Consider the following 21,469-nt stretch of genomic DNA (forward strand, 5'->3'; position numbering starts at 1 on the left):
CCCTATCTCCAAATAGCATCATATTGGGGTTTAGGGTTTCAACATATAAAATTTGGGGGACACATTCAGTCCATAAAAATAGGTATCCTCAAATGCAAGTATAAAAAGAAAGCCAGACACAAAACCAGCAGAAAAAGTTCAGACTTGTGGTATTGTTCAATTTGAATCTTTTTTTGGCTGTTTAATTAATGTAGGTAAGCAGTGTATGCTTCTTTGTCAACCTTTGAGTGACACATCTAGAAAACAGAAAACAAAACTTAAAAAAAGCTATAGTCTTTGGCACATCTGACTTGACACAAAAAGATCAGCCTCTCTTACATTAATTCTGTGGGAAACACCATAAGAGGAAGTAGACATTAAGAAGGAATTCAGGGAAGAGAGGTTATATTCTACTCTGAGTCTTTATTAAGAACTACCATCCATACACACAGACGTTTTATGAGATTGAGGACCGAATATTTTACTTAGGTGGTAGTATATGCCATCAATCTATATTTCTATGTCAGAATTTACTTTTTCAAAACTTCTTTTTTTTTTAATTAATTCATTTATTTTTGGCTGCATTGTGTCTTTGTTGCTGCACGTGGGCTTTCTCTCTAGTTGTGGCTAGTGAGGTCTACTCTTTGTTGTGGAGTATGGGTTTCTTATTGCGGTGGCCTCTCTTTGTTGTGGAGCACGGGATCTAGGTGCACAGGCTTCAGTAGTTGTGGCTCACGGGCTCTAGAACACAGGCTCAGTAGTTGTGGTGCATGAGCTTATTTGCTCCACGGCATGTGAGATCTTCCCAGACCAGGGCTTGAACCCGTGTCCCCTGCATTGGCAGGCAGATTCTTAACCAGTGTGCCACCAAGGAAGTCCCCACTTTGTTGTTTATTACATAACACTGTGTGACATTTTTCATTCATGTGGATGGGAGTTTTTTTTTATGAAGACTTAAGAAAAGTGTGAGACTGTTGTAAGTATGAATGGCCAATTCCTGAATACAATATTTCAAGTTTTTATAACTTCAAATAGTTGTTGGGGCACCTAAAATGTGAGACGATGGCATTAACTTAAATCTGCCAGGAGAGTGTTTCTTGCAGAGAGGTTTAGGTTATATTTGCATGGTTCCAAATGCTATTGCACACACTTGGCAAAATGGTAAAATAGCTAAAACTTCATTTCAGCATCTTCTCACTTTCTTCTTCTGCACATCTCTTCTCCATTTTAATTCACAGTATTTTAATGTTAGTCTTTTCTTTTCTGGCAAGTTGCTCAAGTGCCTTCCACTGAGGTACTCCAATTGGGCCAGGAAAGCTATCCTGCATTGACCTTTACCTCTTTTTCTTCTTTGCCCTTCCTTCATCCTCAAAGTACCACTCTCACTGCCCCATTATTTCAGGTCTATGCTCTACACAGGAAACCAAGAAACTAAATTTACCTAAGATGGTTTTTGAAAATAATTTTATCCATTTTAGAGGACAGTTACATAGTAACAGCTGTCTTTGGAGAAGAGAATTAACTAGGGATTTCAGGTACAGAATCAGTATCAGTATGAGGGATAATTTTGGTAGAGAGAACCTTTCCATATACTCTCAATGTGAAGCCAGTAATGATTGTCCATACTCCATCAAATGAAGTCAACTCTATCAAACAGAGAAGAACTAAACTTTTTAAAAATTAAAAAAAATCTAAAAAAAATCAGTGATGCTTATGGATAATAGGAAGTAAATAATAAACAAGATATTGAGCAATCAGAACACTGATTGAAATATCAACATTTTATTTATATGTCTTCTGTGAAATCCACATAGCCATGCATATAATTCAATCAAAATAATGACTTAACTGATCCTCTGTTGAAGTATACAGTAGGAATATAAAAGATTCAAAAATGTAAAGCAATATTACAGTTGACTAAATGATATTAACTTAGTGCCTCATTTAAAATTTTTGATCATGGTTTAATACTCTTACTATTAAAAATATGCTTCCATACACTGAGAAATGTAATACATAACCCTTCTAAATAGGGCAGCAAAATATCTCACCTTAAAATATATAAAAAGAGAAAAAAACTACCAGCAGACATTAATAATAATTGTTATTATAAGCTGCCATCAAATAATGTCAGCAATAATTTCAAGTACCCTAATTGATATAATTGTTATCTAATTAACACTAGATCGATATCAATAGTCAGATTACTAGACTGAAATATCCATGAAAGCACAATGACCACAGAATTTTCATAAGAACAATAAGAGTATTTCCATTTTTTAACGAGTTTAGAGTTTTAAAAAATTAATAGACTTAAGGGATATTAAGCATTTGTTCTTTCTACTTATTTGGACAAGGATGTACTAACAATATTATCTTTTCAAAGAACAGATTTGTCATTTGAAGTGAAGTAAATGTTGCATAATAATGTTATAAAAGTCTACCAAAACCAAATATGTGGAAATTGCTTAAATCTTTTTACTATGAGTATGGTATTTTTAAAAATTTTTGACACTAATTCTAATAATTTCATATCTATGTTTGCAAACTAAACAGATAACAAATAGAAAATCTTTATAAGTGTGATTGAATTAAAATTTATATAGGCACTCAAGCACACATATATCACACATACATAAAACTTTTTTTAAAATGTTGATTGTATTTTAAAGAGCATCAGAATATATTTTCCTTTGGTTGGCACAAGAAAAGAATAACAGAAACAACTCTGGTTTTAAAGAAAGTACTAAATAGAGGAGAACATGGAACAACTAGACTTTTGATTTGGCCGAGAAAATCATTTTGCTGAGAATTTCTGCATTATTCAAGTGTTAATTTACCTGCAAGTTAATATGTATCCACAAAACATAGCTATTTAAAATTTTTGATCACGTTTTCAATGCAGAAGTAATGCAAGTTCATTTAGAGATATTCAAAAATGCAAATAAGACAGAAATGAATCAAACATCAACAAGAGAACAACCATAATCCTAATAACATACCTAGAAATATCTACTGTTTACTTTTTGGCACATAAAATTTTCAGCTTCTTTTAATAGATACCCCCCCCACACACACATACACACAATGATATCAGAAGATAGTCCTTCTTCTGATTTTGATGGAGAAAGTTGTCCAGAGATCATCACTTTCCCAATCTGTTCAAAACATGCAGGTCCAGATACATGAGCATTTGGTAGCCTATGGTCATGTTCTATATCTGTCTCAGTGAAGTAACCTACTAGGACCTCTTTCTCAAAAAGTGTACAATTTTTCTGTGCAGATACTATTCCTTTCTACAGAATCCTAGGGTTTTGTTTGTGATTTTGTCACTGGAGTTTGAAAAAAGCTCCACGTATCTTTTCCCACCATTGATAGCTCCAACACTCAAGGTTCTGCCAGAACTTATGCCCTAAGTGGGAGAGTTGTTTGAACCACAATCTGGGCCTGAAACAGAATTCTTTCCTTCACCAGGCTCTGTTCAAGGCTAGAAGTGTTCTAAAGCACAGAAAGTATGGGCCAGAGCAATATTCCTAGAAATGGAATTTATTGCTTCCTGAACCCCAGAAAGTCTATTATACAATGTGCTTCAATGATTGTGCTCAGTGATGCAAGATGTAGTAAATAGTGTTATACTTAGGAGGGAATATATCAGCATATCCCTGGCCACTGGATGCCTAAAATTTCACTAAGTTGTCTGGTCTCAGAATCTTTTTTTAATTTTTTGTTGAAGTATGGTTGATTTACAACATTATATTAGTTTCAAGTGTATGACACAGTGATTAAATATTTTTATGGATTATACTCCATTTAAAGTTATTGTAAAATATTGGTTATATCCCTTGTTCTGTACTATATAATCTTGTAGATTATGCATAGTAGTTTGTCCCTGTTCATTCCCTAATGCTATCTTGACCCTCCCACCTCCCCTGTCCACAATGGTAACCAGTAGTTTGCTCTCTATATCTGTTAGTCAGTTTCTGTAATGAATTTTTGTAATATTCATTCATTTGTTTGATTTTTTAGATTCCACATATAAGTGATAACATACAGTATTTTTTATTCCTCTTTCTGAATTACTTTACTAAGCATAATATTCTCCAGGCCTATTCATGTTTTTGCTAATGGAAAATTTTAATTTTTTACGGCTAAGTAATATTCCATTGTGTGTGTGTGTGTATGTGTGTGTTTGTCTCACACTTTTCTATTCATGAATCCGTTGATGGACACTTAAGTTGCTTTCATATCCTGGCTATTATAAATAATGCTGCTATGAATGTTGAGGTGCATGTATCTTTTCAAGTTAGTGCTTTTGTTTGTTTTCTTTGGATATATACCCAGTAGTGGACTTGTTGGATCATATGTTAGTTCTACTTTTAGATTTTTGAAGAACCTCCATACTGTTTTCTATAGTGGCTGCACCAATTTACATTCCCATTAATAGTATATAGGGGTACCCTTTTCTTCACATCCTTGCCAACATTTGTTATTTGTGGTCTTTTTCATGATAGCCATTCTGACAGCCATTCTGAGGTGACATCTCATTGTGGTTTTCATTTGCATTTCTCTGACGATTAGTGATTATGAGCATATTTTTCTGTGCCTGTTGGCCATCAGTATATCTTCTTTGGAAAACTGTCTATTCAAATCTTCTGCCCATTTTCTAATTGGATTTTTTGATATTGAGTTGTATGAGTTGTTTATATATTTTGGATATTAACCCCTTATCAGTCATATTGTTTGCAAATATTTTCAACCATTCTGTAAGTTGTCTTTTCATTTTGGGGAAGTATTCCGTTGTTGTGCAAGAGCTTTTACATTTAATTATGCCCCACTTGTTTATTTTTGCTTTTGTCTACTTTGCCTTAGGAGATACATCCAAAAAATATTGCTACGATTTATGTCAAAGAATGTTCTGCCTCATCTTTCTTCTAAGGGTTTTATGATTTCTGTTCTTACATTTAGGCCTTTAATCCATTTTGAGTTTATTTTTTATATGGTGTGAGGAACTGTTCTAATTTCATTCTTTTACATTTAGCTGTCCAGTTTTCACAGCACTACTTATTGAAGAGACTATCTTTTCTCCATTGTATATTCATGCCTCCTTTATCTTATATTAACTGACCATAAGTTTGTGGGTTTATTTCTGGGCTCTCTATTCTGTTCCAGTAACTCATGTGTCTGTTTTATGCCAATATCATACTGTTTTGATTACTGTACCTTTGTAGTATAGTCTGAAGTTGGAGAGTGTGATACATCCATGTTTGTTTGTTTGTTTGTTTTTTCTCAAAATTGCTTTGGCTCCTTGTATTATATTTGTGTGTGTGTGTGTGTGTGTGTGTGGTGCCATATAAATTTTAGGATTATTTTTTCCATTTCTGTGAAAAATGTCATGGGTATTTTGATAAAGGTTGCAATAAATCTGTAGATTGCTTTGGTTGTATGAACATTTTAATATTAATTCTTTCAATCCATGAACATAGGATATCTTTCCATTTCTTTGTATCATCTTCAATTTCTTTTATCAATGTTTTCATAGTTTTCAGATTATAGGTCTTTCATCTCCTTGGTTAAGTTTATTCCTAGGTATTTTATTCTTTTTGATGGGATTTTTAATTTCCCCTTCTGATAATTCATTATCAGTGTATAGAAATGCAACAGTTTATTAATCTTGTATCCTGCAACCTTGCTGAATTAATTTATTAGTTGTATTTTTTTTGTGTGTGTGGAGACATTAGGGTTTTCAATATATAGTATTACATCATCTGCAAATAGTGAGTTTTACTTCTTCCCATCCAATTTGGATATCTTTTCTTTCTTTTTATTTTCTGAGAGCTGTGACCAGGACTTCCAATACTATATTAAATAGAAGTGTCAAGAGTGGGCATCCTTGTCTTGTTCCTGATTTTAGAGGAAAAGCTTTTAGCTTTTCATCAGTGAGTATGATGTTAGCTGTGGGTTTGTCATAAATAGCCTTTATTTTGTTGAGATATGGTCACTCTATTACCACTTTGATGAAAGTTATTATCATGAATGGATGTTGAATTTTGTCAAATACTTTTGGTGTGTCTACTGAGATGAGCACATGACTTTTCCTCTTCATAGTTTAATGTGGTGTATCACATTGATTGATTTGCAGATATTGAACCATTCTTGCATCCCTTGAATAAGTTCCACTTGATCATAGTGTATGATTCTTTTAATATATTGTTGAATTATTTTTTCTAATATTTTGTTGAGGATTTTTGCATCTATAATCAGCAGTGGTATTGGCCTGTAATTTTATTTTTGTGTAGTGTCTTTATCTGGTTTTGGTATCAGGGTAATGGTGGCCTCATAGACTGAATTTGGTAGTGTTCCCTCCTCTTCAATGTTTTGGAACGCTTGAGAAGGATAGGTTTTAACTCTCCTGAATATGTTTGGCAAAATGCCCCTGTGAAGCTGTCCAGCCCTGGACTTTTGTTTGCTGGGAGTTTTTTGGTTACTAATTCAATATCACTACTAGTGATCACTGTGTTCAGATTTTCTATTTCTTCCTGATTCAGTCTTGCATGATTGCATGTTTTTAGAGATTTATCTATTTCTTCTAGGTTGTCCTATGTGTCGGCAAGTAACTCTTTGTAGTATTCTCTTATGATTTTTAAAACTCTCTTTGATATCAATTGTAATTTCTTCTCTTTCTTTTCTTATTATATTTATTTGGGTCCTGTCTGTATTTTTCTTGGTGAACTTGTCTAAAGGCTTATCAATTTTGTTTATCATTGCAAAAAAAACCTTTGGTTTAATTGATCTTTTTTATTTTTCTTTTGTCTCTACTTTTTATATTTTATCTCTGATCATTAGTACATCCTTCCTTCTGCTGACCTTGAACTTTGTTTTTTCTCATTTTTCTAATTCCTTTAGATGGTAGTTTAGGATATATATTTGAGATTTTCTTGTTTCTTGAGGTAGGCCTGTATGGCTATAAACTTCCTTCTTATAACTACTTTGCTGCATCCCATAGATTTGGAAATTTGTTTTTATTTTCACTCATCTCAAGGTATTTTCTGATTTTTCTCCTTGATTTCCTCATTGACTCATTGTGCTTAGTAGTATGTTGTTTAGACCCCACATATTTGTGTTTTTGTCATTTTTTATCCTTTGATTTCTAGTTTCATACATTTGTGATAAGAATATAGGGACTTACTACAAACAATAAATGGTGGTTCACTTTTGCAAGCTGTGAAGATTTTAGGGGTCTCCATAGCCAACATTACCAAATACATACATCTCTTTGTCTCTATCCCATGTTTCAGGGTCCCAGTTTTCTCAATCAGGGTGCTGACCTTAGCAAAACAGATATGACTTGACTGAGCATACCAATGTCATTGGAGCTCTGTGGCATTAGCTATTAGTTCTTCAGTCAGCTTCTCACTTGTACTTGCTCTTCCACTGCAGCATATAAAGGATTCTTAATTAATGAAGGGACCCTCTGACTCTCATACTTAGCCTTTAGCTGCCTGTTAATGACATTCTGCTTTGTCTGCTTTTTATACTTTTCTTGAGAGCTAATGCAATTTTGCATTTAATCAATTAAATTTACTATCCATTTAGGCATTTCCATCCCATGTTTGTCCAATGACTGAATAATTATATTCGCAATGGAAATCTGCCCCACCAGGACAATTTTCTGTTATTACTAGTAAAAATGTTAACAATGGGTTTCCACTTTGTTCCAGATTCTAGCCATTGCCATTCAGGATTACAACCTCTTTGCTCACTGGGCAGTGAGTAAGCTAATCCTAAATCCTCATTTCACTGGTTGTTTTCTTGAATCACACTCAGAACCACTGAATAGTTTAGGTCCACCAAGAAACAGACACCAAGATGAGGTAAGATTTATAAGAGATATATTGGATAAGAGAACAGGAAATCTTAGAGAGATCTTCAGACTGCAGTGCAGATATGATGAGGGAAAGAAAAAAGGAAGGAAAATTGAGCTGGAAGAGTCTCAGATTGAAGTACAGTTTCAAGAAAGGTTCTGACAGGCAGATGGGGAGTCCTTAACCCAAAGGGTCTGATATGTTGCTGGTAAAGGCAGAAGTGATATGTGAAGAGAAAATTGCCAAGACTTCCAAAATTGTTAAATGACTTCATTCCACAGATCCAGGTTGCTGAGTAAATCTCAAGCTGGACAAATACAAAGAAATCCACAATTCTAAGCACATTGTGGAACCAAAAAGTAAAGATTAAATCTTAAACAGCCAGAGGAAAAAAAATGACAAATTATATCAGGGCTACACTGATACGAATTATGACTAACTTCTGATGAGAATGAATGACCAGAATATAATGGGACAGCATCTTTAAAGTGCTAAAAAAGAAACTTTTAATCTAGAAATTTATAGCCCGTGAAATTATTCTTCAAAAAAGAAGTTTAATGTAATTAATTTTCAGATGTACAAAAGCTGAAAGAATCCATCTGCAAAAGGACTGCACAATAAGAATGTTAAAAGAATGTGCTTAGACTTAAACAAATTGAAATCAGATAGAGAGAAGGAATGAGAAATACCAGAATGGGTAATATGTTACTAAATATAAATGGCTTAATAATTATTCCTAATATATTTAAATCATTATAATAGACTGTTCATTGTTTAAAAGTAAAAAAAAAAAATAGTCATGATGCTTAAAGGGTCTATGGTATATGTAGAAATAAAACATATAACAAGAGATGAACAGAGACAAGGGGGAAAAGAGTGGTAATTGGAAGTATGTAGTTGTAAAGGCCTTATACTTTTCAAGAAGTCATAGAAAGTTTTTTGTTACTGAAATATGTATAGGATAATTGTAGATTCACATGCTGTTGTAAGAAATAGTACAAGAGATCCCAGATACCCTGTATCCAATTTCCTCCACTAAATCTGTGGTAGAAAATCACAACCGGGATATTTACAATGATGCAATTTACCTTTTTCAGATACCCTTAGGTTTACTTGTATTAATTTGTGAGCGTGTTTATGTGTAGTTAGTTCTATACACTTTTATCACAAGTGTTGGTTCATGTATCCACCACCACAGCCAAAATATGTAATAGTTCCATCACCGCAAGTATCTATCCCTTCTGTTGCCCTTTTATAACACTCAGCTTCCTCCCCTCTTCCTCTGTATTTCCTAGCTTCTGGAAACCACTAACTTGCCATCCATTTCTAAAATTTTGGCACTTCAGTGTATGACTGATCCAGTTTCTTTGTATTGTCACAAACATCTGATGCTATCTCTTTACTAAAAAAATTACAATTCAGATAGGTATATAGTGATATGCTTGATGATTTTAATTTTCATTTTCCCAGTGGATAATGATATTGAACATATTTTCATGTACTTATTTGCTATATTTATACTTTCTTTGGCAAAATTTCTGTTCATATGCTCTGTGGTGATCTAGATAGATGAGATGGGGGGGAGGGAGGTCCACGAGGGAAGGGATATATATATATATATATATATATATATATATATATATATATATATATATATAGCTGATTCACTTATTTGTACAGCAGAAACTAGCACAACATTGTAAAGCAATTATACACCAATTAAAAAAATCTGTTCATATATTTTACTCATTTTCTAATTGGATTATTTGATTATTTACTATTGAGTTTGAGAGTTCTTCATATATTCTAAACACTAGTCCTTTGGTGGATATGTGGTTTTAAAATATTTTCTTCTAGTCTTTAGCTTCTCTTTTAACCCTTTTTATATGGACATTCACAGAGCCAAAATTGTTAGTTTTGATGATGCCCATTTTATCAACTTTGCCTTTTGCAGATCATGCTTTCACAGTCAGGTCTAAGAATGTGTTGACTCATTCTAGATCCCCCCGAAATTTCTATTGTTTTCTTAAATTTTTATAATTTTATTTTTATTTTTTTTTTTAATTTTTATAATTTTAAAATTTACATTTAAATCCATGATTCATTTTTAGTTGATTTTTATATAATGTGTGAGGTTTAAGTTGAGGTCTTTCTTTCTTCCCTCCCTTCCTCCCTTCTCTCTCTCTCTCTTTCTTTGCTTATAGATGTTCAATTGCTACAGTTACATTTGTTGAAGAGGCTTTGCTTCCTCCATTGAATTGCTTCTCCACTTGTGTAGAAAATCAATTCAGCAAATTTGTTAGAGATCCATTTCTGAGTTATCTCTTCTGTTCTATTACATCTATCCCTCCACAAATACCACACCATCTTGGTTGCTGTAGCTGTATAGTAAGCCTTAATATTGTGTAGAATGATTCCTCTCATTTTTTTGTCAAAAATATTTTAGTTATTACAGGTCCTGCACCTTTCCTTATAAATTTTATTTTATTTTTATTTTTAATTTATTTTTTTGTCTCCCTCCCACCCTCCCTATCCCACCCTTCTAGATGGACACAAAGCACCAAGCTGATCTCCCTGTGCTATGTGGCTGCTTCCCACTAGCTATCTATTTTACATTTTGGTAGTGTATATGTGTCCATGCCACTCTCTCAGTTCGTCCCAGCCCTTATAAATTTTAGAATAAACTTGTATATGTCTAAAAAAATCCGTGTTTCATCAAACCTATAGATGAATTTGGTAAGAATTGACATCTTTACTATATTGAGTCTTTAATTAATTAACATGATATGTATCTCCATTTATTTTGGTCTTCCTTGATTTCTTGCATCAGCACTAACCACTAATATACATACCTGTACATGTTTTGTTGTGTATATCTAAATATTTAGTTTTCTTTGGAGCAGTTATAGATGGTATTGTGTTTTAATTTTAGTTTCCACATGTTCATTGATAGTAAGCAGAGATGTGATTGATTTTTTTTTTTTTTTGGCTGTGTTGGGTCTTTGTTTCTGTGCGAGGGCCTTCCCCAGTTGCGGCAAGCGTGGGCCACTCTTCATCGTGGTGCGCGGGCCTCTCACTATCGCGGCCTCTCTTGTTGCAGAGCACAGGCTCCAGACACGCAGGCTCAGTAATTGTGGCTCACGGGCCTAGTTGCTCTGCGGCATGTGGGATCTTCCCAGACCAGGGCTCGAACCCGTGTCCCCTGCATTGGCAGGCAGACTCTCAACTACTGCGCCACCAGGGAAGCCCTGATTGATTTTTCTATGGTGATTTTGTGTCCAACCACCTTGCTGACCAAGTTTATTGATTGTGATTTTTTTGTGTTTATACATTCTTAGGGATTTTGTAATATAGACAATTATGGCAGCTGCAAATAAGACAGTTTTATTTTTCTTTAACAATCAACAGATCGTATATTTATTTTCTTGACTTATCGCAGTGGCTAAAACTTCCAGTAATACTTTCAAAATAATAGTGAGAACATTAAGTATGATATTAGCTGTAGAATTTTTGGAGACAGCTCTTCATCAAATTGAGGTTGGTTCCTTCTATTCCTAATTTGCTAAATTTTTTTTTTTTATCCTGAATTGGTTTTGGAATTTCTAAAATGTTTTTCTGCATCGATCAATATAATCACAAGATTTTTTTCCTTCAGGCTTTTGCTGTATTGCTTCATATGTTGAAGCAATATTGCCTTCCTGGAATAAATCTCACTTGGTAATGGGGCATAATTCATGTCATGCATTGCTGTATTCCATCTCCTAATATTTTCTTCAGAAAGTTATTTTCTGTATGTTGTTTCTGTTTTGATACTATCTTTGGTGTTGCTGTCAAGATAATACTGGTCTCATAAAACATGTTGGGAAGCACTTCTTCCTCTTCTACTTATTTTTCTTTGGAAGAGATTGTGTAATATTCATTTTATTTCTTCTTTAAATATTTGTTTAAATTATCTACTGAAACCATTTGGACCATGATATTCGGTTTTCAGGAGATGTTTAATTACAAATTAAAATTTTTGATGGTCATAAGGCTAGTCAAATTGTCTATTCATACTGATTGAGTTTTGGGAATTTTAGGTTTTTGAGGAGTTGGTCATTTCTTCTAAGTTGTAAAATTTACAAGGGTAAAGATGTTCATAAGAAATCTTTATTATCTTTTTTAATTAAGAAAAAATCTGTAGGAATACATTCTGTTTTAGTACTGATACTGGTGATTTGTATTTTCTTTTTTTGACAGTTTTGCTGAAGATTTATCAATTTCATTGAATTTTTCAAAGAACTAGATTTTGTTTTATTTTCTCCACATTTTGATTTAACTTTTATTGAGTTCTGCTTTTATCTTTATTGTTTCCTTCATTCTGCTTGCTTTGAGTTAATTTTGCTATGATTTTTCTAGTTTCCTGAGTCATGACCTTAGATTATTGATTTGAGACCTTTCCTAATTTCTACTGTAAGCATTTAGTGCTATAAAATTCCCCCTAAGCATTGCCTTATGTGCATCCCACACATTTTGTAATGATTTATTTTCTTTCTTTTTTTTTTTTTATGTTTCTGTTTTTTTGCCAGTACCATATTGTCTTGATTACTGTAGCTTTGTAGTATAGTCTGAAGTCAAGGAGTCTGATTCCTCCAGCTCCATTTATTTCCCTCAAGACTGCTTTGGCTATTCAGGGTCTTTTGTGTCTCCATACAAATTTTAAGATGATTTGTTCTAGCTCCGTAAAAAATGCCATTGGTAATTTGCTAGGGATTGCATTGAATCTGTAGATTGCTTTGGGTAGTATACTCATTTTCACAATGTTGATTCTTCCAATCCAAGAACATGGTATATCTCTCCATCTGTTGGTATCATCTTTAATTTCTTTCATCAGTGTCTTATAGTTTTCTGCATACAGGTCTTTCGTCTCCCTAGGTAGGTTTATTCCTAGGTATTTTATTCTTTTTGTTGCAATGGTAAATGGGAGTGTTTCCATAATTTCTCTTTCAGATTTTTCATCATTAGTGTATAGGAATGCAAGAGATTTCTGTGCATTAATTTTGTATCCTGCAACTTTACCATATTCATTAATTAGCTCTAGCAGTTTTCTGGTGGCAGTTTTAGGATTCTCTATGTATAGTATCATGTCATCCACAAACAGTGACAGTTTTACTTCTTCTTTTCCAATTTGTATTCCTTTTATTTCTTTTTCTTCTCTGATTGCCGTGGCTAGGACTTCCAGAACTATGTTGAATAATAGTGGTGAGAGTGGACATCCTTGTCTCGTTCCTGATCTTAGAGGAAGTGCTTTCAGTTTTTCACCATTGAGAAAGATGTTTGCTGTGGGTTTGTCATATATGGCCTTTATTATGTTGAGGTAGGTTCCCTCTATGCCCACTTTCTGGAGAGTTTTTATCAGAAATGGGTGTTGAATTTTGTCAAAAGCTTTTTCTGCATCTATTGAGATGATCATATGGTTTTTATTCTTCAATTTGTTAATATGGTGTATCACATTGATTGATTTGCGTATATTGAAGAATCCTTGCATCCCTGGGATAAATCCCACTTGATCGTGGTGTATGATCCTTTTAATGTGTTGCTGGATTCTGTTTGCTAGTATTTTGTTGAGGATTTTTGCATCTATATTCATCAGTGATATTGGTCTGTAATTTTCTTTTTTTGTAGTGTCTTTGTCTGGTTTTGGTATCAGGGTGATGGTGGCCTCATAGAATGAGTTTGGGAGTGTTCCTTCCTCTGCAATTTTTTGGAAGAGTTTGAGAAGGATGGGTGTTAGCTCTTCTCTAAATGTTTGATAGAATTCACCTGTGAAGCCATCTGGTCCTGGACTTTTGTTTGTTGGAAGATTTTTAATCACAGTTTCAATTTCATTACTTGTGATTGGTCTGTTCATATTTTCTGTTTCTTCCTGGTTCAGTCTTGGAAGGTTATACCTTTCTAAGAATTTGTCCATTTCTTCCAGGTTGTCCATTTTATTGGCATAAAGTTGCTTGTAGTAGTCTCTTAGGATGCTTTGTATTTCTGCGGTGTCTGTTGTAACTTCTCCTTTTTCATTTCTGATTTTATTGATTTGAGTCCTCTCCCTCTTTTTCTTGATGAGTCTGGCTAATGGCTTATCAATTTTGTTTATCTTCTCAAAAAACCAACTTTTAGTTTTATTGATCTTTGCTATTGTTTTCTTTGTTTCTATTTCATTTATTTCTGCTCTGATCTTTATGATTTCTTTCCTTCTGCTAACTTTGGGTTTTGTTTGTTCTTCTTTCTCTAGTTTCTTTAGGTGTAAGGTTAGATTGTTTACTTGAGATTTTTCTTGTTTCTTGAGATAGGCTTGTATAGCTATAAACTTCCCTCTTAGAACCGCTTTTGCTGCATCCCATAGGTTTTGGGTCGTCGTGTTTTCATTGTCATTTGTCTCTAGGTATTTTTTGATTTCCTCTTTGATTTCTTCAGTGATCTATTGGTTATTTAGTAACGTATTGTTTAGCCTCCATGTGTTTGTCTTTTTTACGTTTTTTTCCCTGTAATTCATTTCTAATCTCATAGCGTTGTGGTCAGAAAAGATGCTTGATATGATTTCAATTTTCTTAAATTTACTGAGGCTTGATTTGTGACCCAAGATGTGATCTATCCTGGAGAATGTTCCGTGCGCACTTGAGAAGAACGTGTAATCTGCTGTTTTTGGATGGAATGTCCTATATATATCAATTAAATCTATCTGGTCTATTGTGTCATTTAAAGCTTCTGTTTCCTTATTTATTTTCATTTTGGATGATCTGTCCATTGGTGTAAGTGAGGTGTTAAAGTCCCCCACTATGATTGTGTTACTGTCGATTTCCTCTTTTATAGCTGTTAGCAGTTGCCTTATGTATTGAGGTGCTCCTATGTTGGGTGCATATATATTTATAATTGTTATATCTTCTTCTTGGATTGATCCCTGGATCATTATGTAGTGTCCTTCCTTGTCTCTTGTAACATTCTTTATTTTAAAGTCTATTTTATCTGATATGAGTATAGCTACTCCAGCTTTCTTTTGATTTCCATTTGCATGGAATATCTTTTTCTATCCCCTCACTTTCAGTCTGTATGTGTCCCTAGGTCTAAAGTGGGTCTCTTGTAGACAGCATGTATATGGGTCTTGTTTTTGTATCCATTCAGCCAGTCTATGTCTTTTGGTTGGGGCATTTAATCCATTCACGTTTAAGGTAATTATCGATATGTATGTTCCTATGACCATTTTCTTAATTGTTTTGGGTTTGTTTTTGTAGGCCCTTTTCTTCTCTTGTGTTTCCCACTTAAAGAAGTTCCTTTAGCATTTGTTGTAGAGCTGGTTTGGTGGTGCTGAATTCTCTTAGCTTTTGCTTGTCTCTAAAGCTTTTGATTTCTCCATCAAATCTAAATGAGATCCTTGCCGGGTAGAGTAATCTTGGTTGAAGGTTCTTCCCTTTCATCACTTTAAGTATATCATGCCACTCCCTTCTGGCTTGCAGAGTTTCTGCTGAGAAATCAGCTGTTAACCTTATGGGAGTTCCCTTGTATGTTATTTGTCGTTTTTCCCTTGCTGCTTTCAATAATTTTTCTTTGTCTTTAATTTTTGCCACTTTGATTACTATGTGTCTCAGCGTGTTTCTCCTTGGGTTTATCCTGTATGGGACTCTCTGCGCTTCCTGGACCTGGGTGGCTATTTCCTTTCCCATGTTAGGGAAGTTTTCGACTATAATCTCTTCAAATATTTTCTCTGGTCCTTTCTCTCTCCCTTGTCCTTCTGGGACCCCTATAATACGAATGTTGTTGTGTTTAATGTTGTCCCAGAGGTCTCTTAGGCTGTCTTCATTTCTTTTCATTCTTTTTTCTTTAGTCTGTTCCGCAGCAGTGAATTCCACCATTCTGTCTTCCAGGTCACTTATCCGTTCTTCTGCCTCAGTTATTCTGCTATTGATTCCTTCTAGTGTAGTTTTCATTTCAGTTATTGTATTGGTCATCTCTGTTTGTTTGTTCTTTAATTCTTCTAGGTCTTTGTTAATCATTTCTTGCATCTTCTCAATCTTTGCTTCCATTCTTATTCCGAGGTCCTGGATCATCTTCACTATCATTATTCTGAATTCTTTTTCTGGAAGGTTGCCTATCTCCACTTCATTTAGTTGTTTTTCTGGGGTTTTTTCTTGTTCCTTCATCTGGTACATAGCCCTCTGCCTTTTCATCTTGTCTATCTTTCTGTAACTGTGGTTTTTGGTCCACAGGCTGCAGGATTGTAGTTTTTCTTGCTTCTGCTCATGATTTATTGTCATTTTGGTCAGTTGCTCCCCCTTTTCTGTTTCTTTTCAGACTTCCTTTTTGACTAATAGAGCATTTAGAATTTTGTTGTTCAATTTCTACTTTACAGAGGTTTTCCTGTTTTAATTCATATATTGATTTTAAGTTTGATTCCATTATGATCAGAGAATACACAGTGTATGATGTTGGTTATTTTTAATTGTTTGGGATTAGTTTAATTGCCCAGGATATGGTTTTGTTGGTGAAAGTTTCATGGGTATCTGAAAAAATTCTAAATAATTATTTATCCTGCTGTTGTTTGTATGATTGATAAATACATATCAGGTCTTCTGGTTGATCATATTTTTCAGTTCTTCTATATCCTTGTTAATTTACTTTCTGTTTAGTAGTTCTATGGATTGATGAGAAATTAGTATTAAATTTTCCAAATATAAAAGAGTATTTGCCTATTTTTCTCTTCTTCTCTATCAATTTTTGCCTCATACATTTTGAGGCTTTTTATTTGGTATATACACATTTGTGATCATATTGTCTTTTTGGTGGATGCATGCTTGTAACTTGTAATGTTCTTCTTTGTCTCTTTTAATATATTTTGTTCTGAAGTCTACTTTAACAAATTTAATTGTAGCCAATCCTGATTTTTTTACATACAAAAAGCTGTACATATTTAACATATACAACTTGATGAGTTTGGAGATAAATATGCACCTATGAAACCACCACTATCACCACAGTCTGTGCCATAAAAATATCCACCACTTCCAAAAGTTTCCACCCACCCTTTTAATATCATTATTACTTTTTGTGATAAAACACTTAACATGATATTTACCCCCTTAGTATAAGTATACATTAAATATTGTTGACTACAGGCACTATGCTATAGAGTAGAGCTGGAGGACTTATTCATCTTGTTTAGTACCCTATGACTGGTACCTCCCTATTTCTCCATTCCCCCAGCCCCTGGAAACCACCATTTTCATCTCTGCTTTTATGATTTTGACTGTTTAGATGCCATGTATGAGTGGTATCATTTAGTATTTGTCCTTCTCTGATTGGTTTATTTTGCTTGGCACAATGTCCTTCATTTACATCCATGTTGCCAATAATGGCAGAATTTCCTTTTTTCCCTAAGTCTGAATAATATTTCATTGTACATGTACACCACATTTTATTTGTTCTTCTGTGAATTGGACATTTAAGTTGCTTCCATGTCTTGTCTAATGTGAAATATTCTGCAATGAACATAGGCATGCAGATATCTCTTCAACATCCTGACTTGAATTCCTTTGAGTATATACCCAGAAATATGATTGCTGGATCTTATGGTGATACTATTTTTTAGTTTTTTGAGAAATCTTCATAATGTTTTCCATAGTAGTTACATCAGTTTACATCCCTAACAACAGTGCAGAAGGATTCCCTTTATTCCACATCCTTAACAAACCTTGTTATTTTAATTATTTGTCTGTTTGTTTGGTTTCATAACAGCCATCCTGACAGGTGCAGGGTAATATACAATTGTGGCTTTGATTTGCATTTCTCTTTTTTGGATTGTGTGTTTTTCTCCATTATTTTATTTTCAGATTACTTATGTCCTTGAATTTGAAGTGAGTCTCTTGTATGCAGCATATATATGGATCATGCAGGTTTTTTAATCCACTGCATCAATCTCTGTATGCTGATCAATGTATTTAGATCTTTTACATTTAAGATAATTATTGATATGTTAAAGTTAAGTCTGTCAATTTATCTTCATTTTTATTTTCTTTTTGCTTTCTCTGGTTCTCATTCTGTTTCTCTTTTCTTCCCTTGCTCTGTAGAACTTAAATGTTTTTAGAACCCCAACTTGATTTATCTATAGTAGTTTGAATGTATTACTTTGAACATTTTTTGGTGTAGGGCTCTTTCTTTGACTGGGTCCCTCCTAAAAGTTGCCCTCTCCCCTCACCTGCCCACTCTCACCCCATAACCAGCCTAGTCTTCATTATTGTCTCATAAGCAGAAAAAGGCAGTTTCAGCCCAGGCAGGAAAGGAGAACACTTCTGTGGGGTGTTTAATTTTGGCAGGTATCCTGATATCTCTTATGCCAGTACTTCCAGTTTCTCTAGTTTTCTTAGAGGGACTCCTGGTTGATCCAGGAGAGGAATTGGCCTACCTGGCTGTGTTCTGTTGCTAGGATTGGTGTTACAAAACATTATCTCTGTGTCAATTTCTTCTGTTAGTTGGAAAGTCATAAAATGTCCTAACACTGTGTTGCTCCTCTAGTCCTGGGATCCCAAACAAGTTTGCTTTCTTACATTATCTGTCAGTGTTCTCCTTTTGTTACTTCTTATATTATTTCCAAGAATTACAGTTATGCTTAAAGGGATTTACAGGAAGGAATAGGTCTATACCATATTTTTCAGACCCTAAGTGTAGAGTAGAAAGATTTTGGAAAGTAGACTGTGGTGTGCTAATGTGTATACCCCTATTTTAATCTGAGAAGCCAGTTAAAAATAATGCAATGAGGCATAACTAAACTCTTAAGAAAAGAAATAGAATGGAATACAAAAATAACAACTTAACTCACCAGAAAGGAAGAGGAAAACAAGAACAGAAACAAAGGACAGGAGAAAGAGAAAGAAATGTCAAAATGGTGCCTGACTTTTTGCATTCAGCACAATAACTTTGTCATTCACCTATACATAGAGTACATCAGTAGTTCATTACTTTTTATTTGTGAGTTGTATTAACTTTTATGAACAAATAGCTATCAAGTAGCAAAAGCGATTCTATGAGATGATTTTCTTCATCACCACCCACCCAGAAGCCCTCAAAATTTTAAATTTAAGAAAAACTGATGATATATGGTTCTTGGAATAAAACTTATTATACACCAGTTTATCTTTTATTTTTCAACTTATTAAAGGCAAACAGGTGGCATATTACCTCAAATGTTCCTTCCTCTATTTTCTATTTCTTGAATTATTCATATACTCTTCCATACTTCTGAAAAGTTTTATCATAAGATTTCTTTGTATGTTGCTATCCATTCACATGAAAAGTTCAATACAAAATATAAGAAACAAATAAATAATAAAATATTCCTTAAGGTAATACATGTTATTAATATAAATATACAATGATATTTTGTGGCGTTTATCATGTTCAATTAGCAGTGTCTGTAGAATAACTCATTTTATTTTGAGAGTCTCCATTTCCTGTCAAGTATCAATGCAGGAATATATATTTTCAGAGACTAACATGGCATTAAATAATTATCTTCTGTGGCTTTTTCTTATGCACCTGCTATCTGTGTATTTCAAGGCCAGGGAAAAAAGCAGTTAAAAAGGAAATAAGAGGGAGGAGCTTCAAGATGGCAGAAGAGTAAGACCTGGAGATCACCTTCCTCCCCACAAATACATCAGAACTACATCTACATGTGGAACAACTCCTACAAAACACTTACTGAACACTGGAAGAAGACCTCAGACCTCCCAAAAGGCAAGAAACTCCCCACGTACCTGAGTAAGGCAAAAGAAAAAAAGAGACAAAAGAATAAGGATGGGACCTGCACCAGTGGGAGGGAGCTGTGAAGCAGGAAAGGTTTCCACACACTAGGAAGCCCATTCGAGGGCAGAGAGTGGGTGGTGGAGGGGAAGCTTTGGAGCAACGGAGGAGAGCGCAGCCACAGGGATGCAGAGGGCAAAGCGGAGAGATTCCCGCACAGAGGATTGGTGCCAGCCGCACTCACCAGCCTGAGAGGCTTGTCTACTCACCCACAGGGGTGGGTGGGGGCTGGAAGCTGAGGCTCCGGCTTCGGAGGTCGGATCCCAGGGAGAGGACTGGTGTTGGCTGCGTGAACACAGCCTGAAGGGGGCTAGTGTGCCCCAGCTAGCTGGGAGGGAGTCCAGGAAAAAGTCTGGAACTGCCAAAGAGACAAGAGACTTTTTCTTGCCTCTTTGTTTCACAGTGCATGAGGAGAGGGGATTAAGAGCACTGCTTAAATGACCTCCAGAGAGGGGCACGAGCCACGGCTATCAGCGCAGACCCCAGAGTCAGGCATGAGCCGCTAATGATGCTGCTGCAGCCACCAAGAAGCCTGTGTGCAAGCACAGGTCACTCTCCCCTCATCCCCTTCTGGGAGCCTGTGCAACCTGCCACTGCCAGGGTCCCATGATACAGGGTCAACTTCCACGGGAGAACACAGGGCACGCCTCAGGCTGTTAAAACGACACGCCAGCATCTGCCACCGCAGGCTCACCCTTCACTCTGTGAACTTCCCTCCCACTCGGCCTGAGTGAGCCACAACCCCCTAATCAGGTGCTACTTTAACCCCGTCCTATCTGAGCAGGGAACAGATGCCCTCAGGCGACCTAGATGCAGAGGTGGGGCCAAATCCAAAGCTGAACCCCAGGAGCTGTGCAAACAAAGAAGAAAAAGGGAAATCTCTCCCAACAGCCTCAGGAGCAGCAGATTAAGTCTCCACAATCAACTTGATGTACCCTGCATCTGTGGAATATCTGAAGAGATAACCAATCATACCAAACTGTGGCGGTGGACGTTGGAAGCAATGATGTGTATATTTTTTTTTCCCTTTTTCTCTTTTGCTGTCTGGATGACAGTGTCTTGGTGCTCCAACACGGCATCAGGCCTGTGTCTCTGTGGTGGGAGAGCCAAGATCAGGACACTGGTGCACCAGAGACGTCCCAGCTCCACGTAATATCAAACAGTGAAAATCCCCCAGAGATCTCCATTTCAACGCCAAGACCCAGGTCCACTCAGTGACCAGCAAGCTCCAGCACTGGAAACCCTATGCCAAACAACAAGCAAGACAAGAACACAACCCCACCCATTAGCAGAGAGGCTGCTGAAAATCATAATAAGGTCACAGACACCCCAAAACACACCACCAGAAGCGGACGTGCCCACCAGAAAGAAAAGATCCATCTTCATCCACCAGAAGACAGGCACCAGTCCCCTCCACCAGGAAGCCTACACAACCCACTGAACCAACCTTAGCCACTGAGGGCAGACACCAAAAACAACAGGAACTACGAACCTGCGGCCTGTGAAAAGGAGACCCCAAACACAGTAAGTTAAGCAAAATGAGAAGACAGAGAAACACACAGCAGATGAAGGAGCAAGGTAAAAACCCAATGGACCAAATAAATGGAGAGGAAATTGGCAGTTTACCTGAAAAAGAATTCAGAATAATGATAGTAAAGATGATCCAAAATCTTGGAAATAGAAAGGAGAAAATAAAAGAAACCTTTAACAAAGACTTAGAAGAACTAAAGAGCAAACAAACAATGATGAACAACAAAATAAATGAAATATAAAATTCTCTAGGAGGAATCAATAGCAGAATAACTGAG

This window comes from Balaenoptera musculus, chromosome X, assembly GCF_009873245.2.
Source record: "Balaenoptera musculus isolate JJ_BM4_2016_0621 chromosome X, mBalMus1.pri.v3, whole genome shotgun sequence".
NCBI classification, from domain to species: domain Eukaryota; kingdom Metazoa; phylum Chordata; class Mammalia; order Artiodactyla; family Balaenopteridae; genus Balaenoptera; species Balaenoptera musculus.